At 39.6% G+C, this 20,234-nt stretch overlaps 5 non-coding genes across 5 annotated transcripts; 4 read left to right on the forward strand and 1 right to left on the reverse strand.

Annotated features, from left to right (window-relative positions):
* Positions 1-845: 845 nt before the first annotated feature.
* Trnas-aga lies at positions 846-927 on the forward strand. The gene has a single exon. It is a non-coding gene; the product is annotated as a tRNA-Ser (tRNA).
* Positions 928-5,141: 4,214 nt separating this feature from the next.
* On the reverse strand, positions 5,142-5,223 carry Trnas-aga. The gene has a single exon. It is a non-coding gene; the product is annotated as a tRNA-Ser (tRNA).
* Positions 5,224-6,097: 874 nt separating this feature from the next.
* Positions 6,098-6,170, forward strand: Trnar-ucg. The gene has a single exon. It is a non-coding gene; the product is annotated as a tRNA-Arg (tRNA).
* Positions 6,171-6,451: 281 nt separating this feature from the next.
* Trnas-cga lies at positions 6,452-6,533 on the forward strand. Its single transcript has one exon. It is a non-coding gene; the product is annotated as a tRNA-Ser (tRNA).
* Positions 6,534-7,052: 519 nt separating this feature from the next.
* Trnas-cga lies at positions 7,053-7,134 on the forward strand. The gene has a single exon. It is a non-coding gene; the product is annotated as a tRNA-Ser (tRNA).
* Positions 7,135-20,234: the final 13,100 nt, after the last annotated feature.

Consider the following 20,234-nt stretch of genomic DNA (forward strand, 5'->3'; position numbering starts at 1 on the left):
TATTCCTGTTAAAGTATTAAAAATACGTGTGTCTTGATTTAGAAGCACTCTTCAAACACTCCTAAATATCACATATACACTTTTTCAAGTGTATTAATCCCTATAGCACAATCCCCCCTCCCGCACGACAGGTGCTCTCTTTGCATATCGCAAGTTGGGGGAAACTGAGGGAACGGGGCGGCGGGTCACCGCTGAAAAATAAAAACTGGAACGGGGCGCATGCGCCGTGGTCTCCTTTCTGTCGTTTGGATCTGCCAAAGATCTGCCAGAGTTGCCATAAGGCACAATGGGTGGTAAATTGAAGCTTTCAACTTGCGCCAGTATGCAGAGGCTTGTTGTTGTTGTTTTTGTTGTTGTTGTGGGGCCCCGTCTTGATTTCAATTCGTTGGCGGCTATTTTGACAATGTGCGCCGCTTTAATTGGAGCCGTGTCATTAAGAGCACGCAATAAGAAAATCTGACAAAGCACCAGACATCGGGAGACAGCTCAGCTGAAGGGAGGGGAACCATGTTTACGAGCCCACTTGGATGGCAAACAATTAAATTAGAAATAAATTTGTTTAACCGAGAGGCCTTATTTTATCAGCTGTATTCTGCTGAAATTCATGGATACCAAAGGTTTTTTCGTATGAAAAAATTGTCAAAGATTCGACAACAATTTAACACTTAAAAGAGATTAGAAAAACAAATATATTATTATATATTTTTATAATTAGAACACGATAAAGGTTAAATAGCTCTATTTTATTAAACAATGTATTTATTAGATCGTATCTTCTATACATAATAAACAAGGCAGATATTTTTCCACCTTTTTATGATCTACTCGTGACACCCTCTCATCGAGCAGTCGTGGCCGAGTGGTTAAGGCGTCTGACTAGAAATCAGATTCCCTCTGGGAGCGTAGGTTCGAGTCCTACCGGCTGCGATAAGTAAACATTCTTTTTGCTTTATAATACAATCTGCTATAATTAAAAATAACAGTTTAAATGGGAAAACTGTCTCTATTTATTGTTGTAAAAATTAATTAAAAGTTCACAAAAATATATTTATCTATTCATCTATTTTTATACATGTGTGCCTTAACTTGTGCCCACCATACACAGGTTTCTTATGGTAAAGTGTAGCCCAGTGGCTAAGTTGTTTGCTTTGAGATTGGCAGTCCCGAGTTCGATTCCCAGCTGAGCAAATGAAAAGTTTTAATGGAATCATTGAAAATATTCTAATTTTTATTTAAAGATCATAAGAATCTTTCTCTTTCTAATTCGCGACATATTAGAAGAGATTGAAAACTATTAATTGATAGTAGGCAAAACTATCTCTTTCTAAATCATTAATTTGAGCTTACAAAATATTCCAAAATCATGGTAAAATATAGACTATTATTGCCTGGCTTGGCGGCTCCATAACAAATCCTTCGATAGTCAATGCGGCAAATGAGACTGAAATGATAAAGGGTACAAAATAAAAAACTCAATTGCCAGTTGGCGATAAAGCAAACTCTTACCTTCTTGTGGCACCCACTCGCAATCCTCGCAAGTCGATGAAAAAGTTTTCGACAGGTCTCGGCATTTTAGGCCGAATGCCACAAAAACAGACTAAAATAAGCATGGCAAAAAATACAAAGCTCTCGGTTTGAATCTCAAACTTCAACCGAATACCCTAAGGACCTCGCCCTTATTTCCTTAAGGAATATTTAAAATATGTATTTCCAAATCCATTTGAATGCGGTGGATTTAACAACGAATAATGAAATGTAACTGAATTTTTTTATTTCAATTTGGGAGGACGTTTACATTTTACGGTTTCGTATTCCAATACTTCCCAAAATTCGTTCCATTATCCAAAAAAAAATCTTTATTAATCTGTTAAGTTTTAATTGAAGTATCATTAATTATTAAAATTTTATTTATTTTTTCTCCTTTAATGCCTAATATTAAATTTCGATGTAGCACTTAAAATACCCATTTAAGATAGGGTGCGAAGAGTCGGGGAAATTGTCGCCACAAAAGTTTTGGAGGGTTCTGCCTGCCACGACCCCCTTTTTCCCGCCCACGACAGTGGCTTTTGGCCACTGTTGCCGTTGTTGTTGGACGTCGTCGGTTGCCTTTCTGGCACAGACGCCGTTATGTCTCGCAAAGTTTCAAGAAACTGGTTCTGTCCCTTTCCCTTCGCCGATAACTTTCTGTGTCATATTTTTGTGACTATGTGTGTAGTGCGATTCGTTTTGTTATAATTTATTGTAAAATTATTTCCGTTTTGCCGTTACTTTGTGGCTGACTCAATTCCGGTTCCCGCAAAATAGCAGGGTAAGTTCAAAAACAGATTTTTTTCAAGCTTTACAAACTTTAAAAAAGAAATTGGCATGTAGAAAACATTATCGTTATATTAAACCAACTATAACACATTTGAATGCTTTTAAATCAGTTTATTTTAAACGAAACACAACACTAAGTTATATGCATAACTAAGCATTCATCATTCAGTGTTTGATGAAATTATTTAAAGACGTAAAAGTTAAATTTGTTCAATTACTGTTTTTTTTCAAAATTTCCAAAATTTTGATCGAATTGAAACCTTCTTTTTGCAAGTGCAAAGCCCAAAAAACGTGTCCCATCAAGGGGCCATTTAATTGGCGTCTATTTATGTCATCGCAGCTAGTGCAGATCGCACCGATCGAGAACAGATCGTGAGTGACAAAGCCATGGAATCAGAATCGGAATCAGAACCCGAATCCGAATCCCAATCGAGCCTGGGACCTCCAAACAATGAAAATTGATATTGTAGAAAATCTTAAAGGCCGCAATCACCGCTATCGCAGCCGCAGCCGCAGCTCCTCTCATTACGCATATCGGCCGGAGTGGCCAACTCCAAGCGCCGACTCCCAGCTTTTAGCTACCAGCTTCCCAGTTTCTCAGTTTTGGGATCCAGTCCGGATCCAGCGGAAAGATCAAGCAACGCAACCGGCGATCAGGTCTGTCCATCATTATGTCAACGCTCTCAATGCGCATGTCAATCAAGATGAAGTGCCGCTGATATGTTCGTCTCAGGACTTCAGTCTGGGTCCCCGACTACATGGTTGATTGCCCCGCCCCGCCACGCCCCGCCCCGCACCGACTTAATTCCCAGATGCCCACAGAATTATTGAGGAAACGTGTGTCCATGGGTGGGAAAGAATTCCTGAAAAGATAAAATTCTGTGTGAAAAGATGCCCTATTCTTAAATAAAAAAAACATATATATATATATATATATATTTAAAATATAATAAACTTGGATGATAACTTGTAACAAGTAACATTTATTTTACAGAATACCCAAAAACAGTTTATTTTCTGTACCCTTTCCCACTCTTTATTTATAGCGCATATAGTGGATTTATAACCGAAGCTCCGAATTGCTGGCATCCTAGGACGATGGCTCTCACTCATTTCAATTTATGAGAAGCGCCGAGAAGGGCGCACCTCCTTGCTCCGCGCCGCTATTTTATTATTTTGTGCAATCATTTTTTATTGTTTTGCTGGTCCGAGGAGCTGATCCTGGCGGTGTGGCAGCAGGACAACAGACGGGATGCCCTCATCCGTTTCGTTTTCCGTCCACTTTCAATTGTTTGGCAGCCCTTGCAGCGCCGCCGAACGCTTGATATTTATTTGTTGTGTGCCGGCTATAAACGTGAAATTTACTGCGGAATGTCATTTAAAGTACAAACGTTCTGGCTCCCCCGTCCATCGGGTTCCTTTTTTTGTTTGGATATATTTACTTGTATTTTGTTGAGGGCCGGACTAACGGTTTCTATGCACGCCAAATGACGCCGCTGTCGATGACACTGGCATCGCCCCGAGTCAACGTTTTTTTTTTGGCCAATACTCTTTCTGAGGGTATTTATTTATTTTCCTCAGTTACACTTTGAGAAAAAGTTTTTTTTGATCTTTTAAAGAAAAATTGATTGGCAAGCAAAATGCATCGTTAACAGCCTAAACTCAATAGAGCCAAATTTGAAATATGACAAATCTTTTATGATTTTCTGATTTTTCAGCTTATTTGGTTCACTGTTAACCTCTTCTTTTGAAAACAAATTTTTTTTTATGTTGAATTACAAACGTTTCGTAATCTGTTTAAAACCTCAAAGTGTATTCAATTCTTCGGTCAGCTGGGCTCATTCGTCCGTCCAGTACTCGTTTTTTTTCTGTCGTATTTTATAATCCTTTTCCTCTTTTCGGCTCGAGCTGGAACAAGGCAATTTGTCTGGCTCGTCCTGGATATCTTCCTCTCCTTCTCACTCGCTCTGCCATCTCGCTTCCACACGGCGTTTGTCATTATGTGGCTGCTTCCGGATTATATTTTCGGTAGGAATTTCTGTTTATTTTGCACGTCTTAGCAGCTGTCGCCGTTACACACGACCGCCCGAGGACCTCTCTCGCAGGACCCCTGGAGTATCCCTTTAATTTCGTCAAGTGGCCTAATGCCGTTCCACTAAGTGCGGCTAATCAGCTACCAACAAAAAAGAAAAGGTTGGTCTGGGGGATTGGAGTGAAGTGCAGTGCAGTGGAGTGGAGTGGAGATCCAAATCTGAAACGGATGTCGCCGGTTGTGCTCAACAAGGCCTCTGCTCCTGCGAAAAAGGACACGGCGCCAGAGGCTCGCCAAAAATTAATTATTAAGCCCGAATATATTCGCCGAGATATGAAATAAACTGTCTGTCTGCTGGCGAGAAAGGTGAAAGCAAATGTGGGGCTGGGGAGTAGCTGTCTGTCTGGTCGCCTGTTTTACACCTGTCCCACAACCGCCTTCAACTCACCTTTGATTTAGATGTTGAGCGCGGGCTGTGTTTTTGTGGTAATCTAGATTTGGCAGGGGATTTAAGAACGATATTCAGCCGTTGGGATTTTGGTTATGAAAACGCTGTGCAGAGACTTATCAATTTAATGGGACACTTCAGTTTTCCGGCAAGAACATTTAATTAAACAAAAATTGCACCTTGTTTTTATAGAGCCGATACTTCTATTTGATATTTTGAATAAGTTTTGATCATAAAATCGATAATACTAGAATAAATGATCTCTCCCAAAAAAACAGTGATCGTTTTTCTTCTGTCTAGGAATTTTAATACTCTGAGCTCCCAAAAAAATGACTTATTTAAAACCGCAGCCGGTAGGATTCGAACCTACGCTCCCAGAGGGAATCTGATTTCTAGTCAGACGCCTTAACCGCTCGGCCACGACTGCTTGGTGACAAAAAACGCCTGCAAGATCGCGAAAATAGTCTGAATCCCCTCCTCAAAGGAATAATTATTGGCCAAATTCACAGGATAATATTATAAATGTTTAAAATCGGGACTTTGATTAAGTCGCATGTTAACTTTTATTGTACGATCGATTTTGCGGTTGACTAAATTATGCAATATTATATACCGCTCTTCCCCTAGCACCCTACTGAACTATCTTTCTCCCTCTATCCCCTAAACTTTCTCGCCCTCTCTCCCTCTATTTCAATTCCTACTTATTACGCACGTATTTTATCGCATGTTATGTGAACAATATACAAACAGTTTTACAAAACAAAAGGTCACTTTAAGACACAAATGACGTTCCTTGTGTTATGTAATTACAGCATATTTTCAATGTTGAAAAATTAAATATTAAAAAAAATTGTATTTTTCTTGTGTACCTTATTTAAAAGTGTATTTAAGAAGATATGTTGAAATATTGAATTTAAACTTTAAATTTCGTTCCAGTCACCGTAATTTAATTTGCAATACCCTCAACAGACTCTTTTAAAGTATTCTTGGATAAATGGAGCTAGCATACATTTGTTTATATTATATCTGCAGAATTAATTTAATCTATTGAGTATATCCCTCTCGCTCGATTCCATGCATTGAATACAGTGCGTGCGAGTGTAACGCATTATATAGTGCGTAACCCTTCTTTCACTGTCTTCTTTTAAATGTATAACACAAATATTAAGAAAACATTTACAAATTAGTTGAGCAGTGTTATAGAGTCGGACATCCTGCCTCTTCCTTGCACATCCTTTTAAGTCACAATTTTAATTCAGGTGGCGGCTTTTATTGAGAGCTTAAGCCACGTTGAAACAACTGACCGTGTGGCCTAATGGATAAGGCGTCGGACTTCGGATCCGAAGATTGCAGGTTCGAGTCCTGTCACGGTCGAAAAAGTCAATTTTTTAAGTATACATTTTATTTTATTTTTAACGTCAACTCATAAACAACAAAAGTAAATAAATATTGACCGCCAGAGCATATTTTCATCGTTAGCCAAAAGAATTTTATATGTTTTTTCTTTTTATTATGTAAGATTTAAGTTCCTTATGTTTTTTGCTTTCATTTACATGGTGTTTTTAATGTCATTGAAAGTGTGCAAGTTCTGTGATTCTCTGGCATTGGCAAATTTGAATGTCAAGCAGCTCAATTGGCACCAATAAGAACAAGAAGCAGTCGTGGCCGAGTGGTTAAGGCGTCTGACTCGAAATCAGATTCCCTCTGGGAGCGTAGGTTCGAATCCTACCGGCTGCGAAGTAATAGTTACTTTTTGCATAACATAATTAACATTTCAAAAAATAATGCAAAAGATTATCTTCCTAATATTAGGACCAATTTTTCTTGGCAACATAATGGTTACCTTTAACTAAGCTTTGCATAAAACATATAAATATTTAATTAATAATGTTAACTGGTTAAGCTGAATTGAGAAATAATTGATAAACCTAAATGAAGTTATTCTCCCTGTCTAATTAACTAATATTTAAGGGTGATAATTATAATAAAACTAAAGGACAAATTTGATTGTTTTGCATATTTACTGCAAAAAATTAGGAAATTATTATTGATTCTTTAAATAATAAAAACAAAATTGTATTAATAACAGCCTCAATCGTGTCGATATGCAAGTAAGACCAACATATTAAAGTATTTATTGAAAATGAGGATCACAATTGTTTGAGGAAATACCTCAAATAAGTAAATAGGGATTATATTAATTGTTCACCCTTTTGAATGGTATATGCCCATGTAGATCGGCGGATAATACCATCAGCAGTCGTGGCCGAGTGGTTAAGGCGTCTGACTCGAAATCAGATTCCCTCTGGGAGCGTAGGTTCGAATCCTACCGGCTGCGTATCGTAAATCCTTTTTTGCTCACACCGCACTTCGCCATCATATTTTTGCGTCCTGTCCGCTTCATTTAAGCTTGATGACAAATTAAAGTCCGTCAGCAAGGGTTTTGTTTCACGCGCTGCCCCAGCGGTTTCCCAATTAGGAGACAACAAGTTTATTCAGCCATCACATCCAGCCATCACACACCCACTCATAGATGGCCTGGACCTTTACCAACATCATATCCTGTTTAATTACAATTTTCCTGTGGTCGCGTAGCGTTAAGCCAACCAACAGACCGCGTCGCCTCCTCACTTTGGTTTTTTCCAATTCAATTATTATGGATGGAAACGGCTGATGGTTGCTGGGGTTTGGGTGGTTGGGGGGTTTGGGGGGCTTGGCATATCCTGGGGGGTAACATAGTGTAGTTAAGGACATGCAAGAAGAGGCGAAAAAATGCTAGTAAATGCCCACGACATTGGTGCATGTGAAACATATTGTTGGTGGCGCAGCGGTCGCCCTCTCTCACTCACTCGGCGCTGTTGCTGGCCCGCTCTATTTTCAGTTTCCGACTAGGCTGACCAGGGGGGTAAATAGGGTTCGATCTAAGATTGGTGTATGTTCTGCAAGTGGAACTACGTTTTGAAGGGGGTCCAAGCACTAAAGCACCGATTTCAAGCAATTGTTTGTTATTAAACAAACTTATAAAGTTTTGAAAGTTATAATGCGTTTGCTAAACTGATTCAGGCTAATTTGATTATATAATTTTTTGCATTCTAACTTCTGTGTTTTGTTATTTGTGTATTTCCTTACATTTTTTAAAAGAAAACCTACTAAACTGTTTTAAAACTAATATTTTCAGAAATTGCTACTCAACCGAGTATCGAATCAAATATTGAAAGACAATTTTTTTTATAGAAATTAGGTCAACAGCTGGCTAGCTTACAAATATTTATACTTTCAATATATATATATAATGTTTCTTGTCTTATTGAACTATAAATTGCTTAGGGAAATATTTTTAGTTCTATGTTTAAAACGGTTTTGTACTTTCGATATTATTGCATACTGGATAACATAAAAAACCAATACAATATAATATTTTTGACAAAGTCATAAGCCGGCTCTCTCCAAATCTTTAACTGGGATTTTTTTGTAGACAGCATTGTTCTGATGATCAACAGGGTATTCGCAGGCTTTAGTAGCTGCCACGGCACATTTTTTAGCTGCTGTATTTGCCGCTGATTGAGACTTCACTTTTTGCAATCGATGGCAAATTGATGAACACAACACACCCGCACACCCACTTGTATGTGCAGATTTAGAGCGAGATGGCAGGGTGGGGGGGTAGAGATGGGGGAAAGAGAGAACGAGAACACTGCGGAGTAATTAACGTGCACACGCGGCACGGCACATAAGCAACCCCCTTGCCACGGCGAAGGGTTAAAGGGGGTGGCTGGGCGACGGCGAACGCATGCAAATCGCAGGCAGGCACATGGGCGTCGCCTTTTGGTCAGCACTGTAGCTGCGTTTTTTTGCAGCGCTGCATTCGCGCTGCGATTGGTTGCGGCCAGCGCCTCATATCGATGAGTCCTCAAATCCACCAACCCACCAATCCACCAATCCACCCACCCATCCAAAAAGGATGCCCAACCACACGTATGGCACACGGGATCAGGACCAAAAGGACCGACGACCGAGGACCGAGGACCAAGGACCAAGGACCAAGGACCGACATCCATCAAGTACTCTGGGCCTTTGTTATTCCCGTGCGTTGCAATGGGGTTGCAGTTTGCATTGAATCATCCATTACCCATCGTCACGTTGAAAATTCCGGCTACACCCCCATCGGATGCCACAGCAATCGCTGATAGGCCCAGCCATCAGAGTTCCCCACAACTTTCAGAATTCAGTGATTCTTAGCGGATTCGCAATTAAAGTGAAACAGTAACAATTCCACCATTTTTGGAGCGGGTATCCAGACATCAGACATGCAAAATTCAAAACACAAAACTGAAATCCCCAGAAACGGCCACTCTTGTAGGCACACACGTTCATGGCCGGAATTTAATTTTGATAAAGGTACAAAATATTGACGATACATCAGAGAGGTAATGGCCTGGGGTGGGTTTCGGGGGGTGGCATGGGTTAAGAGGCTGCCGGGGGGCTGTCTGAGTCCCTGAAACGGACGAGTGAAAGCCAAATGTGCGGAACTACTGAAGGAGCTGATAACTGGGCCAAAACGATGCCCAAATACTCTAAGAGACTAAAATAGTGCCAATATACAGGGCTAACTTACAAATTACCGAAAAAATCAGCTTTAACTAATAAAAATTATATTAGTTCCTAATTGTGATACATATTTCATTAGTATTTCTCAATTAATGGATTAAAACGTCTAAAAGAATTGTATCAGCAAGCAAACATATTGTTATTTCTTTCATATAAATAAGAGAAATTATTGAAAATTGCAACATTAGGTATAGTAGGGAAATAAATATAGTATTTAAGCTTAAAGACTAAACTTAATAAATATATGTTAATTCATTTTGTAGTTTAAACTGATAGATAATACATAATCAGAATCGTTCATGCAGTAAAGTAACTTTTTTGGCAAAAGATTGGTGGCAACAAAAGAGCAGCACATGGCTAGCATATTTTTCTGGAATACTAGCTACCGTCCACCTGCACCTCTGATAGCCCCCCTACCAATCTCGCCCACCCATCCCCCTTTACCATTTACCAAAACAAGAACAAAGAGACTTTTTTACGTTAACAAAATTTTTGCAAAGTTTTCTCTGTATTTTTTTTCCGTGTTATCCTCTATATTTTCGAGGAGGAGCCGCATATAGCAGTCAAAAAAAAAAAAAAAGAAAAAGAGGAACAAAAAACTGAAGAGGAAACGCAAATACGGGAATACATAAAACGAGGCACAAACCGGCGGAGGATGGACTGGGAAAAGTCCGCATTCGCGACCTCCCCCTTCAAACCCCCCTCCAGATCGTCCCCTATGTGAGTAATCGGCTGTCCATGTACATATATCCGTAAATGTCAGACGACATCACGCTCCACTGGACACACTGACGACGGCGATGGCACGGCCACTGCCACTGCCACTGCCACTGGCGACCGATGGAGGCGCCTCCTCACGCTGACCACGCCAGACCGGCGAAACGAAGCCCCCCTTTGGTAAAATAAACCCCCACCCCAGGAGTAAGCCCCCTCCCGCTGTAGCCACCTGCCCGCAAAATATTGGCGCAAACATTAACTGAGGCGGAGAGCAAGCCAATCCTGCACTAAGCAAAAATATTTTTTATTGGGCTATAAGCAATGTGTAGGGTAATTGAACTTAAATTGTCATTTACATAATTGTCTATATGGTCACAAAATAAAATGGTCACAAGATAGAATAAAACAAAAGGCAAACATTTAATTTTAGTCTTGGCATTTGTTAGGATTGTAAGGAAACAGCCATGATTTATTATTGATAGATACTGATTTTTTTTTGCTGTGAGCATGTTTATTTTATTTGCATTACAAACTTTATTTTTGCATTTGAAGACAAAATAAAATATTATTCTTCTATTTATAAAACAATAATAAACGTTTAATTTTTAATATATATAAACAAAATGATGTATGCCAAATATTAGGTGGAACAATGCTAGGGTTAAGAAAAATGTATCTTTTAATTGAAGGCTGGTATGAATGGGGAAAAATTATATTTATAAAAATCTATCTTTCCGAAGAAAAGTATTTTAAAAATCGTTGAAACTTGTTCTAAGGTATAAAGCCTCTTTTCCATTCTATATATTTATTTTGCAGAGTGTGCTTACAGTTTGAATTATTTGAAACAATATCCTTTAAAAAAATGCGATACGATTTCAAACGATGATGACAAAAAATCAGAACAGGCCAGGCCGCAGGAGCCATGAACAGGAACAGTATGAGGATAAGGATTTAAGGATGAGGATGGGCTCGAGTTCGAGGACGATGCTGATGCTGAGGACGAGCTGTAGGACCTGGGCCAGACAGGTGTTTGTCAGGTGCTCGGAATGGGCAGCGTCTGTCGCTCTTATCAAGCCTCTGAAAAAACGAGCCGAAATAAGAATGGCAGAAGAAAACGTGGCCCATGGATGATGGGCATGGCATGTGTGGGCTGTTGTAATAACAAAAGCAATAACCAAACAAAAGCTTTTGGCCAAGTCATTGACCCACGTTTCGCCAGTTAGCCAGAAAGGAGAGGAAGTTGGAGGTGCTTTTAAAGAGCCGTTCGATACGTGAATATAATATGCAAAGGCGGAAGTCCTGACTTGGCTTTTGAATAAAGATAAGCTTAAATCATTGATACGTATTTTGTGTTTACATGCTTGGAAATATGGGCGGGCTTGGGGATACCGCCCCAAATAAAAATTTGTAATTCTGGAAACAGAAATCACAAGGTTTTTTAAATAACTTATAAAGGATTATTGCAATATACAACATATTTTTAAGCCGGATGTACTTCTTACGAAAGTTGTTTATTTTTCAGTACTTACTTTTGGGCACCTTAGTAAATTAATTTAAAAATTTATGTATGATGCCCAACATAAATAAACATGGTTGCTTATAAACTTTCAAGTATATTATTTGGCAGGCCCCAACAATATCAAAACATATTCTTTCGAAAATTGTAGTTAGCTCTAGAAATATAACTAGACTTGCAGTACATTTTTATGATTTTGATGAAGAAACTAAGGAAGGGTGTTGGTCTAAAACAAACAGGTGTAAGTGAGTGTTGTTTCCCTGAATCTGGAGCCTCCAATGATCCAATTTGATCGATGGCCAGTGGCAGTGATAATGGCTCGCTGGGGAAACTCCACGGTTCTTCAGCTCGATGCCTGACCGCAGGACGTGGCTACTGGCTGTCGTTTCTTGGTTCTTGGTACTTGGTACTTGGAGTTTGGAGCTTGGAGCTTGGAACTTGCTCCTGGCCAACCCTAATGCTGTTCCATTTGTCTTGGCCAACTCCGGCAGCTGTGCAATCTGTGTGCGGACGGTTGACAAACGAGGGGGCCCCGAAGAAAGTTGTCTTGCCCCGAAACGCCTCTTGCAAGACACAAAGTTTTTGGGGCAGCACAGTGAAATGGCTCAATCAATTAGGCGGCTGTCATAACGTCTCCCTCGGGATCTCCTTGGAAACTGCTCGAGAGGAACAGCTGCCTCAGCCGCTCTGCATGTCGCCGCAACATCAACATCAATAACATCATCAAAAAAAAAAAAAAAACAAAAAAGGAAAACAAAAAACAATAAACAAACAAAACCACTGCGTGCCCCTGCATCAACTGCATCTCGTATCTTGTGTGATGAAATTTATGCTTAATTAAAAGCGACACAAGGCGTCACAAGCAACGCACCACGCGTTCGCCGAGATAAGAAAGGCCCCGGGGAAGCAAGTTGGCCATCAGCGGGTTAAGGGGCCCCAGAATCGCCCGGCAATCGCGTTTGAGTTCGAGTTCGAGAACTTGCGCACAATTAATGCGATTTTGAAACGCACAGATCGCCGGGAGATGGTAACCAGATTGCACGGAAAGAAAATATTTCATTTACATTTTAACAATGTATTTCACTTGTGTGTAGTTTGCTGGCATTTTTGAGTATTGTATCTATAGGAATTCATACATATTTCGCTCAGTGCCTGGCCATGGCTTGGCTGACTGGTCTCACTAATTCAATTAAAGACGCAGCTTCCACAAGACTTTGTAGTAGAACTGCCAATCGCACGCATGTTGAGTGGCTGAACGATGGATGCACGTCCGATGGAAGCCAGCACCAAACTTAAATCCAAATCTAAGGCGAAATCCGAAACCCAAATTCAAGTCCAAGTCGAAATCCAAGTCGACATCCAAGCCCAACCCACATCCAAAATGAGAGACGTTTTGTGAGAGAAAGGCCTCACGTTTGTTTTCGCTGGATATTCTCCCACTTCCTCGACGGTTTGCACTCATTAGTCTCCCACAACGTGAATTAAGATAATCTGCCAGTTGGACTTGGTCTTGGGGTTTGAGGTACTCTACAGTGGATACTGTATACTGTATACTGTATACTGTATACTGTATACTGTATAGTGGATAGTGGATAGTGGGTACTGGGATTCTGGACCTCGGATTCTGAAAATGGAACTCTGAGGCTGCTGGGCGCTTGTTGTGCAAATGAATTGTTGCTGATTTCGTTTGAACGATTAGCGCCAGTTGCCTGCCTGCTGCCTCTTCGATCTGTCTTGGCCAGATTTGGACGGGAATGCAAATGGAAATAGCCCGGCTGGCATGCTTAGCAATTAGACTAATTGCATGGCCCCAGCCCCCAGTTTTCTGTTCCTGCACAACAACTAGCTCTAAATAGCCGCCTCCTCTGCTAGATTTCACGCACACCGTAAAAAATAACATAAGAACTGGTCATGTGAATTGGTGTTATTTAGTGGGTATATCAATATCACTATTTACAGCAATGAGGCATGTTAACCTATTTATTTTTAATACAAGGCTACATAAAAAATCATGTATCATTAAAAATGGCATACACGCTTTAAAGAGTTAAGTAAAAAATAAGAAACTATTTCTAGACTAAATATCATGAAATAAAATTCACGAAATAATCGATTGCTTAGTTACTTAATTGAATGAAAAGTAACTATAACAATATAAAATTAAGCAATTGATCAAATGAGTACTCTTATGTAAATAATAATACAATTAAACGAAATTTTATTATTCAAAAGTGTTCATTACTTTTAATGTACAATATTGTTCTTAATAAATTATAATACCGAACTGAAACTGTGAATAATTATACATAAATCTTAAAACTAAAATAGATGTCCGTATTTTATTTGATGTTGTTGCAGATGTTTCTGCTACCTTTCTCCCTTTTTGGTGTTCTTTTACCTGAATGCCGGGCATTGCGCATACGCACTGTGCGCCCTGCACCCTGCAGATTGCGCCTATTGCAATAAATGCCTGCAGATTGGTCAGTTCAAACACTGACATCCGGCAGGGGTATCCCCTATCCCCTATCCCCTCTGCCGAAGCCCCTGACACTTGCACACACATGCCGCTCTGTGCATGCGTCGAACGGACTGAATTCGGATGGGTTGAAATGCCAGTGGAGTTGTGGAAAGGGGGGGGTGGCTTAGGCCAGGACACCCAGTGGTGCAGTAGATGCAGAGGAGCAGAAGGGCAGGGGGTGGGGCTGCGTCAGTAGCAACGCCTTCGCATCAACCCAGACACCCACGAACTCTCGAAAGGGAATTACTGCAGCCGCGAAGTACAATCAACTGGACATCGACTTTGCACCTCGAAATATACCATTCAATCTCCATGAAATCAAATGCTCAAAAAAACGATTTTATTCAGATCACTTAATAAATTAGCTTATTTTTGTATATACTTGACAAACAAATTAAATACTTTTTGATTTGTACTCTATATAAAATAGAAATATTATAATAGATTTTTCTAGATTTATTTAGAAATGCAAAGCTTTTTTTACCTTTTGATAATATTTATTTGCTTTTAGTTTAAAATAAACTACCATAAAAAAGTAAATATTGGCTTTTGGGTTCAACATTGCTATAATCAATTCTTTGGTTGAAAAAGTATCTTTAAATATTGCGATTATCAGTAGTTTGTTACTTTTAGTTTTAAGGTGACTGTTCATTTTCCGAGTTAGAGTATTTTCCGCGTTCCATCGATGCGACTTCCTGTGTCTCTGATTGCTGTCCACCCAACGTATTCCTTTTTTTTTGTTTCCGACTCCCTGCTTGTCGAGCATCGGCCAAAGGATGTGGGAGGTTTGGGTGCAGTGGGTGGGTGTGGTAGGTGGGTGTTACAGTCAGTCATCAACGGCAGCGGGCCGACAGCAACAACAGCAACAACAGCAGCAACAACAACAACAACCGAAACAACAATAACAACAGTCGTTCAGCTGCAATGGGCTGCAAGTATCTGGGAGTATCTCTATCTTCCCATGGTCCTTTTCCATTTAGTTTTTCCCTACATTTTTTTTTCTTCCTTGTCGATGTTGTTGTGCTGTTACTGTTGCTGTTGTTGTTGTTTGGCTGGCAGGACCTGGCAGGATGCCTTTTGCCTGCTACTGCTGCCTTTTGGCCTGATGATTAATCGAATTAGTTTCTTTCTTTTTGTTTCGTGTGTTTCACTCTGTTTTCCCCCTCCCACCCCCCGCCACCCAACACACGCTCTTTTCATTTACATTTTCTTTTGCACTTTTCCAGCGTGCATATATATTTTTTTTTTTTGGAACGTGGAGTGTGGGGTTTTTTTAGCTGACCAACTGCGTCCGGTTGGAGATTTTTTGGCAATGCTCGCAGCAGTGTGGCACATAAAAAACAAAAAAGAGAAGCAACGAAAACGAATCCACATTTCCATCCTGATGAAATGAAAGCCTGTGCCAAAGGGGGGTCCCTTTTTTTCCAAGGGGGTTTTGTGCTGCGATGCTTTGGGGCAATAACTGCAAATTGCATGGGCGGCACTCAATTTCTTCCCGCTTTTCCCCCGGCTTTTCCCCACCGGTTTTCCCTTGTCTGTGTTTTGGTGTTTCATTTGATTTGCCAAATGTGTGTGTGTGTGGGTGTGTGTGGCAAACGCAATAAGAGCATCAAAGTGCACACACAGAGAGCATCCACTTGCAGCTCGGTAGGTTTTCATTTTCATGCCATTTCCAGCGACTTTTTTCCGCCTTCCGCTTTTCCTTCCTCTCTAATTTTCTTTACTTTTTGTTTTTTTTTGCCAGAGCTTCTACCATTTTCCCCCGCACACTTTGTTGTTCTCTCCCTGGCCTGCCATTTTCAGCGAATGACTGTTGCATAAACGTCGTCTTTGTGTTGTCCTTGTTGCATGTTGTTGTGCTTCTGGGTGTGTGAAGTCTGTTTGTGTGTGTGTGCCGCCCACGCTTGTGTGCAGTTGGTGCAGCCTCTCATCGATTGCCATTGGCGTCCCCGGTCCACATGTGGTATGAGCGATATTCTTTTGAGGTCCTGCGATAATGGACAACGACCCCGGAACTCATAATGGAACTAATTGCCTGCGGAGAGGGCACTTAATGTATTTAGCTTGACCATACAAATGCTTTGAAATGAGTATCGGAATTTATTTATAAATGTAAATCGCTCTTTGATTATACAAATCTTCTTACCAATGTTTCCTTCTCGATCCAAATAGTATTCTTGGCTAATGATTTTTGACGTCACTTACACAGAGTAACACTTTAGAAAACTAAATAGGTTTAATTTAAATTCAGTTAGGTCAAATCATCATATTTTTGGTGTTTTGTATATATTTTGGAATTTATCTGTTGTTGAATAACATTTTGAAGCTTTGAAGTCAAAGATTCATAAATAAGAATAAATATTATATAACACTCTAGTTAAGTCATTGTTAAATGGTACTGCTGAACAGCTCATATCTACATTTTTTAGTTCAACATTATTAAATAGTATTGCTTAACAGCTTACTAATAATTTCGACTTGAATTTCAATTGATATCGCAAATAACAAATAAGTTTCCTAAGCTTTTACAATCAACTTGAAGTTATTTGAAATGCTTTTGAATAGCTTTAATAAATCCAAGGCCTTTTCGTTTTGCTCCTTGGGAATACAGAACTTCTTTGGGCCCCTATATATAATAGGGGTAGCTCTGGCCCCTTTGAGTCCCTTTTTTACCCCCCAAGCATCACCCTTTTCGCCTCCTATTTTCCCCTTTCTCGCCTATTCAAGTGACAGAGGATGAAAACGCGAGGGAGGCGATGGAAAGTGTGGAAACGTGCTAAGCACATTTCATGCAGCTAAGTAAGGATATTAATATGCGTCCTTGCATTCCACACGCACCGAAGGACACAGGGGTGGCGAAAAGGGGATCAGGGGTGCGGCGGGCGGAGGCCGGAGGGATGGCTTATCTGCGAAGGGTCCTGGCCACTTTTCGTTGCGTTTCGTGCGGCAAGGCAACCAAATGAAATTGCAATGAAAATGAAAATCTAACGACGACACCGAAGACGAAAATGTGGGGTAAAAAATTAAACGATACCCTTGAAACATAAAGCGGGAGCGTCGGGCGTGGTTCGGTGGGGACGTGGGGATGAGGGGGCGTGGCAGCCAGCAGCTCAAGGAATGCAGGCCGCTGACACCAAAATGCAACATGGCTTGGGTATCTGTATCTCTCCATTTGCCTCCCGCAGAACATCATTCATTTTGCCCCTCGTGCTGGGGATTAAGGTTATTTCAAGGATGCCGCTGCAGCTCCAAAACTCCAAACAAAAAAAATAGCGAAAAAAAACGAAGGGGAATTGGTGGAACAAGGGGGTGCGGAAGACCTACAAATGCAGCTGAAGAAAAATTCTCCTTTTGCGCGTAAACATCATCAAAATTCATCAATCTCTGCCAAAACTTGGGCAAAACTTAACGTCCGCCCACAAACAAAAAAATAGTAGCGCATAAAAGCCAAGCTCTTTAGAAATAAATGCCCAACTTACTGATGCCTTTAACGTATTTATATTCTAGCTTTTACGCAAACATTTTGGTGAACTTTTATGTTTGTCTTAAATATTTTAAATAAAGTTGCGAATCTTCTTGCAAAAAAGCTTTGCATATGCACGCAATTAGGTAATGATTTTCGAAATTTAATTGTTATTCATAAAAGAAGTAATTAATGGTTTACAAATATTTTACAAAACAAAATCTTGGCTAGCTTATTTAAAAGATTTAATAATAATTGGTCAATGAAAACCTTTTTAATTTTGAATATAACATATAACATAACAAATAATTGTGATAATTCTGAGGACTACGTTTTTGAATTTTCATAAAGAAAACTTTGCAAAACATTGAATCTAATTAAAAAATAGATATGTTTTGGATTTTGTAATTATTTAAAGTAATGATAGACTTATAAGTAGTGTTGAAAATTCTTAAGACATTATTGTGTATTTCGAATGACGAATGTAACACGAAAAGTTTATACCCGTGCCGTACCATCTGAAAATGTCACTCGTTTTGCGTCGTAAGATGTGTGTATGGGCAGGGGGATTTCAGGGTGAAGTGGGCATGGCTGGAAAAACGGCAATCAGTGGGTTAGGGGGGTTTCCAGAAATAAGGATAAATTGGGATGGAGGAAGGAAGGGGTGGGAGGGTTGGATGGGAGGGACTGCATTTTGGCATTTAAGCGCAACGACGCGTGCAGCACGCAGGACTATGGTATGATGGTACGATGGTAAGATGGTACTATGGCATGGTATACGAAGCTCACCAGACGAGGACGAAGACGAGAATCCTTTCCGTCCGTCCCTCCGCCCATCCGTCTGCATGTCCTGATGAGCCTGATGAAGGACATGCCGACCCACGCGCCTTGGTATTTTTGTCCTGTATGCAGCTGGGTGGCACAGCCACAAAAAACTATTACCATTATTATTTTCGGAGTGTTCCCTATGAACATGTTAAATTTTCTTAAAATTGCCAACAAAAAGACCACTGTTTTAAAACCAATTGTAAAGGTGCCTAAAAGGTGCCGGAAATCCACCGATTAAATAACAAACGATTATTTTATTATTTCAGTGCCTAATATTAGACAGCTTAATAAATGATTTCTTAACATTGTTAAATTAAACTAAAGTAAAAGTAAAAGTAATTTTTCTTTAATATTATACATAAGAGTGGAAGCGCTTTTTTTGTATATTTATATGAGTATATTTTTTTCTTTTCTTTACACTTTTGATATTTGTTATTATCATTTTATTTTGTTATTTGTTCGTTTTATGACACATTTTAAGCAATAAGCAACCCAAAATTCTGTGCTTAGCACAAAAAAAATAAAAATTAAAAAAAATTGTGTACATATGCACTATTTTTCCCAGTGACCTTTTTTTTCTAGTCCTCAACGTCCTGCCGTTGCTCAGCGATAACCTCAATTTTTGGCACCCTGGCCAACAAAACATCCTGCCACGCCCCCCGCCCCTCCCCGGCTTCCCCCCGCGATCCTACAGAGATTTTATGCCAGCTCCTTGCAATTTTTCCTTTATTTTTCCTCGTCGCTTTTTTTTTTCTGACTGTTTTCCTTTTATTTTGCCTGATAAAACTCTTTTCATTTTGTTATTTGTTGGGTTCGCTTCGTCCTTTGCCTTAACGCTTTTAACAGTAATGACGAAAAAGTGTCAGCGTCCTCGACTCGAAGGATAATAACAAGTATGGACAGGCATAGACGCCATTTTCCAACCCCCACCCTTACCATTTCTGGTCTTATTTCATGACTTGTTTTTCCACTCTTTGTTCTGGCTCGATGCTGCTTTTTCCTCGTTGATGTTCTTAATTGATGAAGAAATTTGGGTTGTGATAAAAAAAAGACAGTCAAAACAAATCAAAAAAAAAAGGAAAGAAATAGCCCTGAAATAAAGGAATGCACAAGCGAAATGAACAAGAAAGTAAGCATCGAGAAAATATGCACTAAAGATTGGAGGGCCAAGAAAAGTGGGGCTGATAGGACTTGAGTAGTTGCTCCAATGAGAAGTGGTACACAGAACATTTCTTAGTTTAACAAAAAGTATTTACAATAAAAAGTGATACAAGACATTTAAAATGTTAAATAATTGAACCATAATATTTCCCATGCCTTTAATAGATTTTGACTAGCATTTAATTAAGAGTTTGTTCTATTTGTAGTAGGTTATTGATTATAAATTGAAATAAGCCACAATAGTCATAATTTGATTTATTATGCAGTTACAAGCTTATAAATCTAAAGCCCTATTTTTTTCGAAATATATTTTAATAAATATAAATAAATCGTCATTAGGGCTTGATATCTTTTCCGCTGAATCGTCAACTTAGGTGTTCGTCAGTCTATCAGGTATTACCTGGGTGTCTGTAATCTTCGCACTTTGCACGCCTTTTATTTATTTATTTCATTTGCTTCTTCGCTTTTTTCTGTTTTTTGTGTTTATTTTATTTTTTTTTTGCAGTCGCTCAGTTTCAATTTCACACAAATTCTGCCTAATCTATGTAAATGCGATTAAACGCTTTCCGAAAAGCACTGGAGACGGGTGATGAGCAGTCCGCTGGTTAGGGCAGGGGCCTCAGGAGC

The sequence above is a fragment of the Drosophila elegans genome, unplaced genomic scaffold (genome assembly GCF_018152505.1).
Source record: "Drosophila elegans isolate 14027-0461.03 unplaced genomic scaffold, ASM1815250v1 contig_149, whole genome shotgun sequence".
Classification (NCBI taxonomy): domain Eukaryota; kingdom Metazoa; phylum Arthropoda; class Insecta; order Diptera; family Drosophilidae; genus Drosophila; species Drosophila elegans.